The sequence below is a fragment of the Pleurodeles waltl genome, chromosome 4_2 (assembly GCF_031143425.1).
Source record: "Pleurodeles waltl isolate 20211129_DDA chromosome 4_2, aPleWal1.hap1.20221129, whole genome shotgun sequence".
Lineage (NCBI taxonomy): Eukaryota > Metazoa > Chordata > Amphibia > Caudata > Salamandridae > Pleurodeles > Pleurodeles waltl.
In genome coordinates this window covers 1,006,693,356-1,006,703,896 of record NC_090443.1, presented here as the reverse complement: position 1 = coordinate 1,006,703,896, position 10,541 = coordinate 1,006,693,356, and the positions used below count along the sequence as shown (strand labels likewise).

General features: G+C 51.0%; 1 non-coding gene across 1 annotated transcript; it reads right to left on the bottom strand.

Annotated features, from left to right (window-relative positions):
* Positions 1 to 907: 907 nt before the first annotated feature.
* LOC138294271 (U5 spliceosomal RNA) lies at positions 908 to 1,023 on the bottom strand. Its single transcript, XR_011203310.1, has one exon. It is a non-coding gene; the product is annotated as a U5 spliceosomal RNA (small nuclear RNA).
* Positions 1,024 to 10,541: the final 9,518 nt, after the last annotated feature.

Here is a 10,541-nt window from a genome sequence, read left to right as displayed (position 1 = left end):
AATTCCGAAATTGACTTTTCTTGCCACATAAATTGAAAATGAAAAATAAAACAGTTGACAGAAGCTAGCTGATTCAAAGCGCCACAGCTGCCATGAGCGTGAAGGAGGGACACAAAAGGGAAAGAAAGTTCGCTTGCAATCAAACGTACCAGCAAACATGCAATTATCCCTGTAACGGCCGGTGTCTAAGGCGGTAACAAAACCGTCCCAAGGAGGGCCAAACGTAGAGCATTTTCCAATGATAACAAAGGATTTCCAAAAGGCAAGCCCATGAACGAGTGATAGTGATGGGCGGTTGTATGTCAGAACCACATATTCCATTGCAAAGCACGCCGTTACTACGAGTGCGTTACAAGAATGTCATTACCACGCATATACCTGAACATGCGTGCCTTTACAATGAATTATGTTGTAAAAGCATGTGTTTTAAAGGCAAATGCGTGGTAAAGATTTCCCCCCAAAGGCCCAATCCCCCCCAAGCCCAATAACCACCCCCACCCTAAAACCTAACCCCAACCCTACCTAAAACAGTACCCCCAGACCCAATCCGTCGCTCTAATCCTAATCTAAAACGACCCCATGCCTTAAAACCTAACCCCCCAAAAGCAGTTCCCCCAAGCCTAAACCCCCTTCCTATTTAACCTGAAAACCACCCCACACCCTCCTCCTCCCCCCCTCCCTAAAACAATACCCCCCAGGCCCACTACCCCCTCAAGCAGCACCTGCCCTAAAACCCAACCACCTGCCCCTCCCTCACTAAAACAGTACCCCCACCGAAGACCCAATCTTCTCTCCACTTTTAATCCTAAAGCCAGCATTCCTATACCTAATCCCCCACAATACCTAACATTACAAAAACCACAAACTACCTACTCGTTAACTTCGCTTTCTTTTACTAATAATGGGGAACCTTGCGTTTAGCAAGGCTTTCAAAAATTGAGTGAAACTCTTAAATGTTCCTCTCCACGGAAATCTTTAGTAAAAGGCGAAAGATTTATTCAATTTGAAGAGAAACCAGAGTATACACTTCAGGCCCCCCTGTCTGTGCCGCCACTAAACACCCTTCTGCAGACTGTTAGGCCGATTTCACTTACGAATTTCATAGTAGAAAACCCTTTGAAACACAACCAATTTATAATAACTGTTGAGCTGATACATTGATAAAACGTTGCCACAAAAAAGAAAACAACAGGCGAACTCATAAGTGACAGGAATTATGGGTATGTAAATTTCGTCATAGGTCACGTGACAGGAAAGGCTGCACCCCCCCAGCCCCCCCCCCCAGTAGTTTCCCTGTTCAAGTGTAATGTCGGCTCTTTTAACTCTGTACCTGTTGAATGGAGCCGCTGTAGTGGCAGCAATGAAGGAATCGAGGCGATTGCGTTGCATTAAATCACTCTTTATTTTCTTGCCACAAACAATAAGGCCCACGAGGAGCCGCCGGGAGCACCACCTCCAGCCCGAGTCCGCGCACTCCGCTTTTTGTCCTCCTCGCGCCGCCCCCCGACGTCACAACCATCCACGATCCGGATTGGCTGTGACGTCAGGAGGCGACCTAACATAGAGGAAGGACTACCTTCTGCCCCCGCGTCTCGTACGTTAACTCACGTACGACATCTCCCCTTTTAACAGAAACATAAACCTATGGAACTTCATCTCATAACAAAATCTTCGAACCTCTTGGGAACTCGGATATGCCTCATTGGCCTGCTCGGAGTAATATACTGGGGTGAACCCACCCTGCCAGCGCCTGTACCCTCTTGGCCTGAGCTCATTACGCTGTGACTGTCGCTCTTCGCAGGTTCGGGCCTGCTACCATTCTGTCCTTCGACATCCGCCAAGCCGCGCCATGCTTTCTCACACCGATCTGCACTTCCATGTCCGATCCGCCCTCGCATAGAGGACGTATTCACACACTCCTCATCGCCAGTGACTACATCCCTGGCTTCATGACTTTGCCACTCATCCACATCGTCCATGCTCTCGGCCTCACACACACGACTACCTCTCATGATGATTTCCTCTTGACCAGCCTTGAGCCTGACGATGTCGTCCTTGCTTCGCCACCCCCCTCCTTCCAAACAGACTGCTCCTCTTGTCACTCCTTGCACACGTACAGGGGTTTGAAATACAGACTCTCCTTTCATTACCTTGTTAGGTTTCTTCACCAATACCCAATCCCCCTGCACTATATCTTTAGCTTTGGCTCTCTTCACGATGTCAGCATACCGCTTGTTGCTTTCCTGTTTAGCCATGATTCTTTCTTTGACTCTCAAACTCTCATCAGGTACCACCTCAATTTCCTCCCTCATGTCATACCACTTATTGAATTTAGGGGTAAGCTCACTCATACATCTTCTCCCTCTCATCAAGTAGAACGGAGTGTGTCCCGTAACCTCATTGGGCGTGTTATGAAAAGTGTGCACCTTGTCCGCCAGAAACGCTTTCACATCCATGTTGGAGGCGACTGCCTGTTGCACGCCCTCCTTGAGGAACCTATTCATCCGCTCAACCTGCCCATTGCTCTTCGGGCTGTACAGCGGGGTCTTCTCCTGCTTTATCCCTAACCTGGACAGAAAATCCGTCATCTGCCTGGACACCAGCTGGGTGCCATTGTCAGACACCATGATCTTCGGCTGCCCCTCAATCGCGAAAATTTTCATCAGTGCCTTGATCACTCGGTCAGTGGTAACCTCCCTGACGAACATGTAGTGGATCCATTTGGAGAAGTAATCCGTGAGAACGATGAGATGTCTACAATCGTCTGGTAGCAGGGTAAATGGGCCCGCAAAATCAATGGCAATCTTGTTCCATGGGCCAGCAGGAATGTCCATCAGCTGCAGCTCCCCTTTCGCCGTCTTCCAGTGTTTGTCGGCCCTTAAACACGGTCCGCACCGATCAATGAAGCTGCTGACGTCGCTGCACATCCCTGGCCACCAGTAGTACTGCTTGAGGAGATTTTTCGTAGCGGTACTGCCCGGGTGGCCCTTATGGGCAATCCTGATTAGCTTGTCTCTCAAACCTTCCGGAGGCACAAACAGCTCGTGTCTCTTCACAAAGCCGCCCTCAATGGTGAGTTCAGAGCTAACCTGTTGGAAACTCCTGAGTGCTCCGTGCAAGTTCCGGACCGGGGGCCAATGAGCCGTCATGTGGTCCATCACCCTTCGAATAGTCGTGTCCTTCTCCTGAGCTGTCAACCACTCTTCCTCAGATATGGATCCCTCGCAAATGGCTGTTGCGTCCACCATTGCCACCACGCATTCCGTGTCATCCAGGGAACCGTCCTCCTCACCCGTGACCGGCATGCGCGATAGGCAATCCGCCCTGCAATTGAGGCCGCCCTTGATGTGTCTAATGGTGAAGTGATATTCTTGCAACCTGGACAGTAAACGTAGGAGCCTCGAGCTGGCTTTGCCATTGCCACGTCCTTCACCATCCATCATGTATATCAAGGGTTTGTGGTCAGTGACCAGTTCGAACTCCCTGCCCCACAGATAGTTCCTCAGTTTCACCACGGCCCAGACGCACGCGAGCGTCTCCCGCTCGATGGTGCTGTAGTGCTTCTCTGTTTCGCTCAATGACCGGGATATGAATGCGACTGTGTTCTCCTTCTTCCCTTGGAATTGGCAAAACACTGCGCCGATACCCTTGGCACTAGCATCAACTGTGATCACGTTCCGGAGATCCTTGTTGTACGGCTGTAATACTGGAGCCGCGGCGATTGCCTGCTTGACGGATTCAAAGGCAGCGCTTTGTTCCTGTGTCCACGTGTATTTTTCGTTCTTCCGCAGCAGTTTCCTTAGAGGCTCCACTGTGGTCGCGTATCCTTGCATGAACTTGGAATAGTATTCACTGAGTCCCAGGAACGATCGCAAGGCGTCTTTGTCTCCTGGGCAGGGGGCATCTCGTATGGCCCTCACTAAGTCATCTTTAGGCACAATGCCATTTGGGGTAAGCACATGCCCTAAGTATTCGATCTTCCCTTCCATGAACTTGCATTTGTCCTTGGAGACCGTCATCCCCCTTTTTTTTAGCACCTCTAGCACTCTGCCTAGCAGTTCCAGGTGCCCCTCCTCATCTTCCGTGTGTATCAGAATGTCGTCCTGGAAGGTTTCAACTCCCTTCATATCGCAGAAGAGAAGGTCCATCAGCTTTTGGAAGACGCCCGAGGCCGATGCAAGGCCGAATGGAAGACGGACGTACCTGTATGCTCCAAACGGGGTAATAAAGGTGGTCAATTCCTTGGAATCCTCCGTGAGACATACCTGGTGATATGCGGACTTCAGGTCTATCAGGGTGAAGAACCTCGATCCTGATGTGGAAGATAATATCTCCTGAATGTTGGGCAGAGGATGGCAGTTCACCAGGATATTTCTGTTCAAGGATCGCAGGTCTACACACAGCCGAATGTCCCCTGTCCTCTTCTTCTTGGACACCACGATTGCGGACACCCACTCTGATGCGCCTGCCTCCTCTATTACTCCTTCTACTTTCAGCCTATCCAGAACAGCCTTCAGCTCCCCCCTGACCGAAAGGGGAATCGTTCTGACCTTGTGCTTAATTGGCATGGCACCCTCTTTCAACCGTATGGCATGCACAAATCCTCTTACACACCCTACCTTGTTTTCGAAAACGGAATCAAATTTGTCGAGAACCTCAGCTAATCCTTCATGCAAATCCTCAGGCTGCACGTAATTGACCCAATCATCCCTCAGAACTATGGGATCTTCTGCCCCAGGGACTAGCATCACACCCAGCTTCGCCAGGTCCTTCCACCCCACAAGGCTCCTCCCTTTTTCAGCCACATATATCTTCGTTCTCACCGTGCGCCCTCGAAAGGTGAGGGAGTCCCAGAAGTACCCCCTCATCAATATGTCATGTTCCCCGAAGGCCTTTGGATTCACATCCGTCTCATGCAGTCGTACATCCTGCCATTTCAAATCAAATGTCCTATCAGAGATCAGGGTAAGAGGGGAACCAGAATCAGCCATAAATGGCAATTCTACCGCACCAATCATGACGGAGCCAATAGGCCCCTTCACTCTTCCGTCCTCAGCATCAATGGACAGCACGATGTCCGCATCCGCATCCATGTCACTATCGCTCACCGAGCTCACTTTCATGCCCGTACTAGATTTCTTGGCTTTACACACTGCCGCAAAGTGGCCCACCTTCCTGCATTTAGAGCAGCTTTTGTATAAGGCAGGGTAGGTCCTGCTATCTGCTAAGTGGTCCCTTGACCCACATCTAAAACAAGCGAGCGGCCTCCTGCCTCCCCCTCTATCGCTCGCCGCCCTGTCTGGAGTCTTGGGCGCATGTTTCTGTCTGTCCTGCACATAGAACACATTTGAAGCCTGACTAGTGCTCGCCAGTTCCTTAGAAGACACCATGGAGCGTTCCACTGCCTTTGCAATGGCCGTCACTTCCTTCAGTGAAGGGTTCCTGCATGAAAGCAAACGTTCCTGCACTTTCTTAGAATGGCAGTAGAACACCACCTGGTCTCTGATGTAAGTATCAATCATCTCCGCAAATTCACAATCTTGGGCCAAAACTCGTAGGCACGCAATATACTCTTCGATAGTCTCTCCTTCCTCCTGTTTCCGCAGTGCGAATTTATGGCGCCCCACCATGATGTTACACTCCTCAGCATACTGCAGCTCAAGTCGCTTAACGGCCTCCTGGTATTCATTCAGAGGAGCTGTAGCCCCAGGGGGATTCACATAAACCGGCAAGCTATCGAAAACCTCCTGGCCAGCCTTCCCCAACAGTCCGAATAACAGCGACTTTTTGCGCTCGGGGCTATACCCCTTACCATCAATGGAGACGATATAGTTCTCAAATGCGCGCAGCCATCCCTTCCATTTCATGCACGGCTTACCAGGAGAGTCCAGGAAGAGAGGAGGCACGCAGATACTAACGGTCTGCGACATGACCGGAAGGCGGGCACCACACCCGGAGAGACCACGTGAAACAGGTGCAGCAGCAACTATGGAGGCTCCTAGGCGGCGCGGCAGGATACCCCAGCGCACAGGATAGCCGGGGCCCACCAGTACACCGGCCACGTCCAATGAGGTGTACACAAGTTGACAGGAAACCCGGGGGACGGGCCTACTGCCTGGTCCTCACGTGGCAGGGGTCGTCACAGATCACTCGCATAGAGCTCCCCCACATCAGCTCACCGGAGGCAGTGCACGTGGTCATCGGCGAGGAGATATCAGCGCGCCCCATCAGCAGCAGGAAACACCAGGCACGTTGGACTACACTCGTGGGCCATAGTAGAAGCTGTGACCCTCGTCGCCATTTGTAGTGGCAGCAATGAAGGAATCGAGGCGATTGCGTTGCATTAAATCACTCTTTATTTTCTTGCCACAAACAATAAGGCCCACGAGGAGCCGCCGGGAGCACCACCTCCAGCCCGAGTCCGCACGCTCTGCTTTTTGTCCTCCTCGCGCCACCACCGACGTCACAACCATCCTCGATCCGGATTGGCTGTGACGTCAGGAGGCGACCTAACATAGAGGAAGGACTACCTTCTGCCCCCGCGTCTCGTACGTTAACTCACGTACGACAGCCGCACGCAGACTTTTGTGAGGACCAAGGAGAGGATTTGTATATGCCAAGGTCAAAGCTTGCTCACTGCTCCTTGCAGCTCTTTCTGAGAAAATGAACGAGCCGGTGTGTTTTGCACCTGAAGCCTATAAGGCTCAATCAGCTGCTGTAACTAAACAAGCATTGGCAAAGAGAAATAAGTTAGAGCGATTCGTTGTACATTCCTAACTGTGCCAGATAAATTGAAAATGAAAAGTAAAACAGTTTACATAAGCGAGCTAATTCTCTCGCAGTCAACCCTATCGGCAAAAGTGCAATTACCCACGTACCAGGGTCGGTGTCCAAGGCCGTAACAAAACCGCCCCAAGGAGGCACATAAATCATTGACCAATGACAACGAGGGATTTTTTGAAAGGCAAACCCACGAACCAGTGATAGTGATGGGCGTGCGGTGGGCGTGGTTAAAAGCCCATCGAGAGCTCGCCCGCTGGGACTAAAAATTGCAACAACTACAAAATACCCAGAAATCATTGCAACCTATTCCATTTTCATGGGCAAAACAGTAATTCCTATTTTAGTTTGAAAATCAAGTGTAGCTAAGTGGGTCTATCGATAAGACAGTGTTGCACATTTTTTTGTTTTGTTTTGAAATTGCCATAATATTCTTAAGTTCTATTGATAAAACCAATAGGTAGAAGAATAGTGCCCTTAAAGAAAGTCTATAGTTTAGTTTGAGCTTCATGTGCACATCGCGTGACAATGATAAATGACAAGGTACTAAAATAATTTATAGAGTGCGCACTTATTCTCCGTGTGTATTTATTGATTTATGTATATATCAGAAGGTTAAAAAAAATTGTTTCATTTTTTGGAAGAAGGTATGTCAAAAGCACATCCGGTTAAAAAAACCGTGCTGTTCTCAGGAAGCAGCCACCACCAGCTCTGAGTAACACTGAATGAAGTGACATGTGACAGATGAACCTCATGAAGCTGCGGACACGCAGCTCGAGGCGCTCTGGGTCTGGACGGACCGCTGGAGGTGCAAGGCTTCTTCTTGCCGATAGAGGGCAGGCTCCTCCACTGGTTGTAATCTGCATACCCACAATCCTTTGCGCACAAAACACTCTTGCATGGCATTTTAAATCGTTAGGAACAGAAGTTTATGGAGAGTAGAGTCTGTGTACTTGGTGCTGCTCCTCTCGCTCCTAGTAATGGCCTCTGGATGGGGAGGAGCGTCCAGGGGCACCCTGGGGAAAACGTGTTAGGGAGCTGGGAGAATCTCTGGCCTGGCCGGTACGAGGCTACCCTCTCTGGCAGGGTTGACCCAGGGGAATACTTGCAACTAGTAACCTTGTCAAAACAGCTAATTACTCTGACTTGATAATTAGTATTTAAGCCTAAATTAATCTCTTAAACACTAATTAAGATAGCTATTTCATTGTTTTCCATAAATGTGAGAAGTAGCAGAGACAAGGGCAGGTGTGCTAGCACCTTGAACTTTCTTGCCAGCCACAAATGTGATGTGTACATGATTTAGGAATGCTCCATCCCTTTTGCAGCTTCATACACACACCAAGAACAGCAGTGGACATATGGGCCTTCTTTTCGGTCTGGGGGGAACAGCAGTAGGTCTGTAGGAGTCGCTACCTTAGTCGGAGGGAAGTGCTTCACAGTGGACTCGGTCACCGAGCTGGAAGGCGGCAGGGCTTTTCTCGTTGACGGCTCATGGGCAGGAGAACCGGTTAGACAGATCAATGTGTATGCGCCTTCTGATGTAGGTGAGAGGCGGGAGCTGTTCCAGCGCCTCAGACCACAGCTGGTCACCTCCAGAACAATCATGATGTGTGGGGATTTCAACTGTATACTAGAAAGTGGTGGTCGATGTGGGACCAGGGCTGGGGAAGGATGGATGGATGATGCCATGAAACTCCTGGTGGAGATGGTGGGTGAGGCCTCCCTGACACACGTCATTGGATCCATGGGTCCGGACGCCAGGAACTTCACCTGGAGCCGCCCTGATGGATCGGAGCGCTCCAGGATAGACTTCGTTTTCACCTCTAAATCAGTGAGGATCAGGCAACACTCCATGGTGACAGTGCATTTCACAGGTGTAAGGAAATGCCTCCTTGGCATGGTTACCCCCTGACTTTTTGCCTTTGCTGATGCTAAGTTATGATTTGAAAGTGTGCTGAGGCCTGCTAATCAGGCCCCAGCACCAGTGTTCTTTCCCTAACCTGTACTTTTGTTTCCACAATTGGCACACCCTGGCATCCAGGTAAGTCCCTTGTAACTGGTACCTCTGATACCAAGGGCCCTGTTCCAGGGAAGGTCTCTAAGGGCTGCAGCATGTCTTATGTAACCCTGGGGACCCCTCACTCAGCACAGACACACTGCTTGCCAGCTTGTGTGTGCTGGTGGGGATAAAAAGACTAAGTCGACATGGCACTCCCCTCAGGGTGCCATGCCAACCTCACACTGCCTACAGGTATAGATAAGTCCCCCCTCTAGCAGGCCTTACAGCCCTAAGGCAGGGTGCACTATACCATAGGTGAGGGCATAAGTGCATGAGCACTATGCCCCTACAGTGTCGAAGCAAAACCTTAGACATTGTAAGTGCAGGGTAGCCATAAGAGTATATGGTCTGAGAGGCTGTCATGCACGAACTCCACAGCACCATAATGGCTACACTGAAAACTGTGAAGTTTGGTATCAAACTTCTCAGCACAATAAATGCACACTGATGCCAGTGTACATTTTATTGTAACATACACCCCAGAGGGCACCTTAGAGGTGCCCCCTGAAACCTTAACCGTCTTTCCGTGTAGGCTGACTAGTTTTAGCAGCCTGCCACACACCAGACATGTTGCTGGCCACATGGGGAGAGTGCCTTTGTCACTCTGTGGCTAGTAACAAAGCCTGTACTGGGTGGAGGTGCTTCTCACCTCCCCCTGCAGGAACTGTAACACCTGGCGGTGAGCCTCAAAGGCTCACCCCCTTTGTTACAGCACCCAGGACACTCCAGCTAGTGGAGTTGCCCGCCCCCTTCGGCCACGGCCCCACTTTTGGCGGCAAGGCCGGAGGAGATAATGAGAAAAACAAGGAGGAGTCACTGGTCAGTCAGGACAGCCCCTAAGGTGTCCTGAGCTGAGGTGACTCTAACTTTTAGAAATCCTCCATCTTGCAGATGGAGGATTCCCCCAATAGGATTAGGGATGTGCCCCCATCCCCTCAGGGAGGAGGCACAAAGAGGGTGTAGCCAACCTCAGGGCTAGTAGCCATTGGCTACTAACCCCCCAGACCTAAACACACCCCTAAATTCAGTATTTAGGGGCTCCCCATAACCAAGGAACTCAGATTCCTGCAACCTAAGAAGAAAAGGACTGCTGAACTGAAAACCTGCAGAGAAGACGGAGACACCAACTGCTTTGGCCCCAGCTCTACCGGCCTGTCTCCCCACTTCTAAAGACACTGCTCCAGCGACGCATTCCCAGGGTCCAGCAACCTCTGAAGCTTCAGAGGACTACCCTGCATCTAGAAGGACCAAGAACTCCCAAGGACAGCGGCTCCGTTCCACAAAAACTGCAACTTTGCAACAAAGAAGCAACTTTGAAACAACACACGTTTCCCGCCGGAAGCGTGAGACTTTGCACTCTGCACCGACGCCCCCGGCTCGACTTGTGGAGAACAAACACCACAGCGAGGACTCCCCGGCGACTACGAGACCGTGAGTAGCCCGAGTTGACCCCCCTGAGCCCCCACAGCGACGCCTGCAGAGGGAATCCCGAGGCTCCCCCTGACATCGACTGCCTGCTTCAAAGACCCGACGCCTGGTAAAGACTCTGCACCTGCAGCCCCCAGGACCTGAAAGATCCGACCTCCAGTGCAGGAGCGACCCCCAGGTGGCCCTCTCCCTTGCCCAGGTGGTGGCAACCCGAGGAGCCCCCCCTTGCCTGCCTGCATCGCTGAAGAGACCCCTTGGTCTCCCATTGAAT